The sequence below is a fragment of the Zea mays genome, chromosome 5, assembly GCF_902167145.1.
Source record: "Zea mays cultivar B73 chromosome 5, Zm-B73-REFERENCE-NAM-5.0, whole genome shotgun sequence".
Taxonomy (NCBI): domain Eukaryota; kingdom Viridiplantae; phylum Streptophyta; class Magnoliopsida; order Poales; family Poaceae; genus Zea; species Zea mays.
In genome coordinates, this window is record NC_050100.1 from 38361531 (window position 1) to 38370845 (window position 9315).

Consider the following 9315-nt stretch of genomic DNA (forward strand, 5'->3'; position numbering starts at 1 on the left):
CCGCTTCACCCACTTCCGTCTTCCGTGCATGCCAGGACGCACCTCCTGTGGCCCCGCGCCCCGCCGTCGCCGTGTGCGGCAAGTCTCCGCTTCGCGAGTGGCGTGCCGTCCCTTTCTTTGTTCCCCGCCGTGGAGACTGGTGAAGCCCAAGAAACGGACGTCCTAGCGCTGCTGCTCCACGCACGGCGCATACGACACGTGTCGACTGCCCGAGTCGTGTCGTGTCGTTGCTCAACAAACAGACTAGTACGTGCCTAAATTTCTTGATGTGAATTAACAAAATATATTACAGTACACTCTACAAAAGATATCTCCTATACCTTCACCGTCTCCAACGTTACCTAAATTTTCATTCTATACAAAAATATTATTTATTATTTACAGTACATTCTAAAAAATTTTATCTTATATATCTTTGCAGTCTTTAACAGCGTCCTCTAAAGTTCATCATATCCCAACCTTTTTAATATACCAACTTAATTAACAAAATATATTATTTTACAAAACAAAAACTACTAATTAACCAAAAGGTTTGGCTTCAATCCGTCAACATAAAGTACCTGATGTGAATTAGCAATTAGTAAAATAAACTGGACGAACAAAACAGGAACCAGAGCTAGTACTGAGCGCCGGCTGACATTTCATCGAACACGTACCATGCGTCGTCCAGCAGTTGGCATAGTTCACCGCCGGCGACCTGGCTGGCTCGCACACGCGACGGCTGCGTTCGCCAGCTACTCCACCTAGTCATCGTCGTAGGCTTTGCCTCGAGCTTCTTCCCCGGCAACAAAGGCGGCCTCCACTGCTGGCTCGAGCACGCGAACACGGACGCGGATGACGTGGCCGAGGCTACCTGTGCCGCCGCGGTGTGGAAGCTCTGCCCCCACGGTCATGGCGCGAAGGTCCTCCTTCCCCGCATGTTGGTCCTCCAGCTGCACCGCTGTAGCGTGAAAGCTTCGCTTCCGACAGCCATAGCGCGGGGGTCGACGGGTACCTACCGCACCGTTGCCCGTGACTTGGGCGCGGATGGATAGCGGATAAACACAGAAATGCCACATTTGGTGGCCATCGGAGAGTCGCTATATTTTAACAGAGTGTTGGAGCCCATTTTGAGCAGGGCGGACGGTCCGGCCCTGAGGCCGAACGGTCCGCAGTCCGGATGGTCTGTGCCTGGGGCCGAACGGTCCGCGCGTGCGCAGAGCAGTTTAGGGTTCCGAGTTTTGTGCTACAGTTGTTAGCTAGATTCGCGGGATTCACTCGAAAATTTGTTTGTAACGGGTCTAGCCCTCCTCCTCTATAAATAGAGAGGTCTACGACCGATTTGAAACAACGAATCGAACCTTCAATCAATACAATTTACATTTTATCCTATGAGTAGTTCTAGTCTAGTTTAGGTTTAGCTATCCAATCCCCAAATTCTTCATCTCTCTTCGGCTCTACGTCGATTAGAGGAGTCTAGGTCGGCCGGCCCGAGCCTAGACACCACCTAGGATCTCTCCTCCCCGACGGGGTCCCTCCCGGGAGCGAGATCCAGGCGCCGCCGGCGACTCCAGCCGCCTCTGCGTACGCGCGGACCGTCCAGCCGTCAGGCAGAGAAGCCCTAGCCGGGCACCAGGCCACGGACCGTCCGGCCCCAGGCCGCGGACAGTCCGCCCCTGCGCAGAGAGTACCACCGCGCCTCGCACCAGGCCGCGGACCGTCCGGCCCCGCGCGCGGACCGTCCGCCTCTGTGCAGAGGGCACCGTCACGGTTCTTGTTGAGTGTTTGACGCTCCGAAAAGGCGTCAACATATTTTTTGGCGACTCCGCTGGGGACAGCAAATATAGACGCATCAAATCGGCCCTCAATGGCCGGTTCAAGAGATAGCTCTGATATTTCCCCAAGCAACATCATAGAGCCGACTTGGGAGACCTTGCCGGCTGACGAACAGCTCCAATTCGAGGAGCACAAGGAGCGTATGATCCAGGAGGCAAAAGCAAAATTCTTGGCCAACTTCAAAGTGGACAGGAACAACAAGGTCGTCCGACATCGGGCGACGGATCCGGCTTCGCTCCAACCCACGCCAGATATCCCCAATGTAAGTAATACCAACGAGCTACAATCTCTTAGAAATTATGTAGAAGAGCAACGTGAACAAATGCATAACATCATAGGGGGTATGCAAAGCGATCTTAAGAGACTAGTACATGCATTTGATAAATCTAGTATCGCAAATTTTCCTTCACACGAGGTTGAGTTAGGAGGTAACACGCGTAACACATCGGCTACAGGTTGTCACGACCAGTCACAACCCCTTTATGGGATGCCGATGGACACATACCCTGAGCAACCGTAAATCGGTAGCAAATCAGCCGATCTGCACATGCCCGGACCGTCCGCACGTGAGCGCGGACCGTCCGGACCAACAACAGTCGGGCCTATTTTTAATGAGTTACCTAGATATGCGCCCGAACCACCACACACAACACAGAATCTAAACTACCCAGTCGGACCGTACGCGTACAACGACGGACGGTCCGCACATAATCACGGACGGTCCGGGCCAATGTCCGGACAGTCCGCACATAACCTTTTTGAGGAGGATTGTTACCTGAATCCTCACCCGTCCCAGCAGCACTTCCCATCGCACTATACAATGCATCAACCCATTAATTCGAGATCTAGAGCCCAGGAAAACTTTCCGGCCCCACCGAGAAGGCCGGAAAGGAACGGTCAAACATATGAACCATATAGGGCAAGTGGCAATGCACCACGTAGTTCAAACCAATGGGGGAAAGACAATATGCTAATATCCAGCCAACCCCACCTATGTTTGATCAGAGAGCCGGTGGTCTCGCACCGGCTGCCATTGCTATAGTAAGGGAAGAAATAGCCGGGGCGTTCCGAGATAAGCTCGGAGTAAGCATGGTCCCTGGGGGGCAATCATATCGGAAACCTTATGACAGCCGATTTGATCATCACCCATACCCACAGGGAACCAGGATACCCGAATTCGCAAAATTTTTGGGTGATCAAGGAAAAAACACACGTGAACATATAGTCCAATTTTTAGCACAATTAGGAGAGTTGGCCGACACAGAGGCATTTCGCATACGTTTATTTTCATTATCTTTAACAGGAACTGCGTTTGCGTGGTACACCACTTTACCTCCTAATTCCATTTCATCATGGGGGGATCTAGAACAAAATTTTCATGATCATTTTTTCTCTGGTGACTATGAGTTGGATTTTGTAGATTTAGTGTCATTACGACAAGCAAAAGATGAATCGGTTAATGATTATATCCGAAGATTCCGAGATACAAGAAACCGATGCTTCCAAATTCATTTAGCAGAGAAACAGCTAGCAAGATTAGCTTTTAATGGTCTACGATATTATTTAAAAGAAAGATTAGAAGGCATCCAATTTTTTACACTAGCACAGTTACACCAAAGAGCTTCGGCTTGTGAATGCCGAAGCAAAGAAACTGCTAAAGCAATTCGTCATAACGTACATATAGTAGAGTGCGATCAAAGTAGCTCAGAGGACGAGTCAACAGAAGTATATGCTGCTGAAATGGTTTGGCCAAAGCAGGCCAAATCTTCGGCTTGTACTTCCCTACAGCCAATTCAAAAGAAACGGCAGGAGGATGTAAAGTTTACGTTTAATGTTGGCAAGTGTGATAAAATATTTGATGAATTACTCAAAAATGGCAACATTAAAATAAATCACACTGTTTCATCTGCCGACGAGCTAAAACATCGTGCATACTGCAAGTGGCATAACTCATTTTCTCATGCCACTAATGATTGTAATGTATTTCGGCGACAGATTCAATCGGCCATTAACGAGGGACGATTGAAATTTCAGGAAATGCAGGTGGATACAGAGCCTTTTCCGATGAACATGATTGACTTCGAGGGCAAGAAAGTCCTAGTTCGGCCAAACACAGCCGATAAAGACAAAGGCAGAGAGACAATCATCGGCAATGCTAAAGAGGCCGATGGGGATCGTAAAGTTTCTTGCAGGAAAGTGGTAGCCGAGAAGACTCCCGATGGAGGGGAGACCCTAAAGGTGACCATCACAGCCTCCAGTACTGGGGGGCGAGCGCAGACAGGGAGACAGATGCAGGAACCCGTGCTGCGTATCCCGGACGGTCCGGCACGTAGGCGCGGACGGTCCGGGACCCCACCGAACGGTCCGGAGAGCTCCGGCGGACGGTCCGGCCGTACTCAGGACTCGCAACGGCCACGTACTTCCAAACCACGATGACCAGAGATAGGTACGTGGAAAACAAATACATTCAAGGCAGCTGGTCGGTTGGTTAAAGCCGACCCAAGTTTTGATCAATTATTGTCTAAATACGTAAAAAAGAAGGCCGGCCCCAGTGACCGGCCAGCAAAGCGACCCCGCTCACCCATTCATGAGCAGCGTCAGGTAAGGCCGATTGGACCACCTCACCAATCAGAAGAAATGAAAGGTCATACTGTACAACTGAGACCTAACATACCTGCATGGACACCTCCACCTTATCCGCCTATGTCATATCCATATCCATATTTACCTCCACCATATGTCCCAAATCAAATGTGGAGCATGCCACCATATCCATTTGGGATGCCACAGTACCCCGCCTGGGGGGCACCCCAAACATCCGTTTTTGATAGGTTGGTGCCGCCAATGCAAGACCGATTGAGCACTGCTGAATCCGGTCACCAGGCACAGGCCCAACAAGATTGCCGGACTACTCGGCCTCCTAGGCCGACCAATCCGGCAGGGGGGCATATGCCTATAGCAACTCAAAGAACAACAAAAAAGGACATCATCAAAATAGGCACCGCAGATGTTGTCATACAGGGAGACAATAAAGGGCCGATGATTTTCGGCGAATCGGCCAACACAACCGAAAAGGATACGGCTACCATCAAAACAGCCGATCCAAAATAATCCATGCCTCGATGGTGCCCAGCGGGATTGACACGATCCCAAAAGAGAAAATTACAGCGCCTAAGAGCAAAGGAGAGCCAAGAGAAGGAGGCGGAAAAGACATTTAATGACACACATCCACTATACCCGCCACCGCAAAAGAAATGGAGACCAAAGGCCGTTGAGAAAAAACAAACGGTCATAGAAATAGAAAGTCAACCTGCACCAGGCGCGGACCGTCCGGCCCCCGCGCACGGACCGTCCGTCGTTCACCAGGAAGCCTCTGGACAACCTGCACCAGGCGCGGACCGTCCGGCCCCCGTGTGCGGACCGTCCGCTGTTCACCAGGAAGCCTCCAACGACACGACAACATCAATGGAAGAGGACGACCTGCTGGGAGAAGACCTGGTCGACTACGAGGCTTCTCCAGAACGCCCAGGTATGGATGTAAATATTATTACATTTTCTGCCGATTGTACTATCATCGGCGACGATGAACCTGTTGTTGCCCAGTTTGATTTTGGTCCTAAAGAAGTCGTCTTTACTAAACCAAAGGAATCGGTAAATCATTTAAAGCCGCTCTTCGTGCGCGGTCACATTGATGGAATACCGATTGCTAAGATGTTGGTAGATGGAGGGGCGGCTGTAAATCTAATGCCTTATTCATTATACAGAAAATTAGGTAAACAAGATGACGAACTTGTCAAAACCAACATGACCCTCAGTGGTGTTGGGGATAGTTCGATTAAAGCCAGGGGAGTCACGTCCGTTGAATTAACCATCGGGACTAAGACCCTTGTTGCTGCATTCTTCGTCGCTGATGTAGAAGGGAATTACAGTTTAATTCTAGGCAGAGATTGGATTCATGCCAATCAATGTATACCTTCTACATTACATCAAATGCTAATACAATGGGTAGGTGATGAGGTAGAACAAGTACATGCTGATATATCGGCCTGCATCGCTGTGGCCGATGCCCTTGTACTCTGGACTTATGAGACTGCTACATGTCTCACAAGAGTAGATTTTTCTGATTATCAGTTCATAAGTATAGATAAGAAAGGTTTCATTCCTGTAATGCTAGAGCCGATGGAGAATCGTCTAAATCCTAAATAAAGTTTAAATGATAAATACACACAGAGTTCATGAGTCGTTGATCACGGACAATTTGGCTCTCAAAGCCTGATGGTCCGGTCTTTCACAAAACAGTTCGGACTTTAAGAACGAACATCTACCATAGCAAAAAGACAGTATTACGGATGATCTGGTCCCCAAGTCCGGAAAGTCCGCCATCACACAAAGATCATCTGATTCCTCTGTGGGGGACATGATAGAGGAATTCAGAGATCTTGATAAACTAGGACAGGGGTTTACATCGGTCGATCCTTTGGAGGAGATTGACATAGGAGATGGTAAAACTCCAAGGCCGACTTTTGTAAACAAGACCCTGGAGACCGATTCTAGAAATGAGATGATCGGTCTATTGAAGGAATATTCAGATTGTTTTGCTTGGAATTACACTGAAATGCCTGGACTAAGCCGAGAGATTGTCGAACATCGGCTGCCTATTAAGTCTGGTTTCAGACCTTTCAAGCAAAAAGCTAGAACATTTCGTCCAGATCTTCTCCCACGAATCAAGGACGAAATCCACCAGCTGCTAGAAGCTAATTTTATTAGACCGTGCAGATACGCAGAGTGGGTCTCCAATATTGTGCCGGTAGAGAAGAAGGAGTCAGGTAAGCTTAGGGTATGCATTGATTTTCGCAATTTAAATAGAGCAACTCCTAAAGATGAATATCCCATGCCCATAGCCGACACATTAATCAATAATGCATCAGGAAATAGAATTATTAGCTTTCTTGATGGTAATGCCGGATATAACCAGATTTTCATGGCCGAAGAGGATGCGTCTAAAACGGTCTTTATATGTTCAGGCTTCATTGGTTTATTTGAATGGGTTGTCATGACATTCGGTCTTAAAAATGCTGGTGCTACTTATCAGAGGGCTATGAATCTGATCTTCCATGAGTTGTTAGGAAACACTGTGGAAGTCTACATTGATGATATTGTAGTCAAATCGGCTGAGTTTAGTCCTCATATAGCTGATTTGCGCAAAGCCTTTGATAAAATGCGTCGGTATGGTTTGAAAATGAACCCACGTAAATGTGCTTTTGGAGTGTCGGCTGGTAAGTTTTTAGGATTTGTCATCCATGAACATGGTATAGAAATAGACCCTGACCGAATCAAGTCTATTCGGAATGTGGGACCTCCGACTTGTAAGGTCGAAGTGCAGAAGTTTCTCGGCAAGGTGAATTATTTGCGAAGGTTTATTTCTAACCTAGCCGAGAAGATTGATGCCTTCAACCCTATCCTTCGGCTTAAGAATGATGTCGAATTCACTTGGAGGGCAGAGCAGCAGGAAGCATTTGATCTCATTAAAAAATACTTGTCTTCGGCTCCCGTGTTAAAAGCACCACAAGCAGGAGCACCATTCAGATTATACATTGCAGCTGAAGACAAGGTTATTGGGGCTGTTCTGACACAAGAAACTGAGGGGAGGGAGCATGTGGTGACATATCTAAGCCGAAGGTTGGTGGATGCTGAAACAAGGTACACTTTTATTGAAAAGTTATGCTTATGCTTGTTTTATACATGCACCAAATGTAGATGTTATTTACTGTCTAGTCATTGCACTGTTTCTAGTCAAGCCGATGTGATCAAATACATGTTGCATAACCCAATTATGAGTGGTAGGATTGGTAAGTGGGCTTATGCACTCATAGAATATGACTTGGCCTATGAACCATTGAAATCTATGAAAGGCCAAGTCATAGCGGATTTCATTGTAGAACATCGGGTTAATGATATTCATGAACTAGACATGTCATACCTCACTATTACTCCTTGGACTTTATATTTTGATGGATCGGTTTGCAATGAAGGGCAAGGAATTGGCATTGTGCTTGTTTCACCAAGTAATGTCTCCTTTTACTTCTCTAGCCGATTGAAAACTTATTGCACTAATAATCAAGCTGAATATGAGGCCCTCCTATTCGGCTTAGAACTTTTAAATGGTATGGGAGTAAAACATGTGAAGGTATTTGGTGATTCTCAGCTGGTTGTCCAACAAGTGTTAGAAGAATATCAATGTTTTGATGGTACTCTAAATAGTTACCTTGAGAAATGTTGGAGCATAATCCATTCTTTTGACGAATTCAGTATTCGGCATATTTCTAGAGTTGAGAATCATAGAGCTAACGATTTGGCACAAGATGTATCAGGTTATCGGATAAAGAGAGGGAAATTTCACAAAACTGAAAATTTGATAACCAGTGCAGAGCCAAATTCCCAGGTCGCGGACCGTCCGCGTGATGACGTCGGACCGTCCGGGGTTACCAGAAATGTTCTCTTAATCGATTCGGCTGACATTGAAGCCGATGCAAGTGATTGGAGGACACCTATACTTAATTATTTACGAAATCCCAATATCAGGACAGATAAGAACATTCGGCGAACAACTTTCAAGTATGTTTTGATGAGTGATGAACTTTACCGCCGAACAGTCAATGATGTCCTGCTTAAGTGCTTGGGTCCAGATGATGCTATATTAGCCATGGCCGAAGTACATGAAGGAATTTGTGGTACTCATCAATCAGCTCCAAAGATGAAGTGGTTGTTGCGAAGGTCTGGTTTTTATTGGCCTAGCATGATAGCTAATTGTTTCAAGTACTACAAGGGTTGCCAAGTGTGTCAAAAATTCGGCGACCTACAGTTGGTCCCTGCAGCCGAATTACATCCTATCATCAAGCTTTGGCCGTTCAGAGGATGGGGATTAGACTTTATTGGAGAAATTCATCCTTCATCATCAAAGGGGCATCGGTTTGTGTTAGTTGCCACTGACTATTTCACTAAATGGACTGAAGTCGTTGCTCTAAAGAACATGACGCACAAGGAGGTAATTGAGTTTATAACTGAGCATATTATTCATAGATTCGGCATTCCCCAGACCTTGACTATAGATCAAGGTACTTCTTTTATGTCAAAGGAGGTACGTGAATTTGCTGAATTATACAGAATTAAGCTGCTTAATTCGTCTCCATATTATGCTCAGGCCAATGGACAGGCCGAGTCTAGTAATAGGACATTGATTAATTTGATAAAAAAGAAGGTATCTGATAATCCTAAACATTGGCATAAGATTTTGTCTGAAGCTTTATGGGCTCATAGAATATCTAAACATAGTGCTACTAAAGTATCTCCTTTTGAGCTTGTCTATGGGCAGGAAGCAGTGTTACCTGTGGAAATAAGTTTGAATGCTGTCAGGTTTGCCAGACAAAATGATCTAACTGCTACTGATTATTATAATTCCATGATGGATAATATTGATGAGGTGACCGACAAGAGGATGAT

The 9315-nt window shown here is 46.6% G+C and overlaps 1 long non-coding RNA gene across 1 annotated transcript; it reads right to left on the minus strand.

Annotated features, from left to right (window-relative positions):
• Positions 1 to 438: 438 nt before the first annotated feature.
• On the minus strand, positions 439 to 1085 carry LOC109939464 (uncharacterized). Its single transcript, XR_002261918.3, has 2 exons — positions 657 to 1085; positions 439 to 560 (listed from the first exon to the last, which is right to left on the minus strand). It is a non-coding gene; the product is annotated as an uncharacterized lncRNA (long non-coding RNA).
• Between the last annotated feature and the right edge of the window lie 8230 nt (positions 1086 to 9315).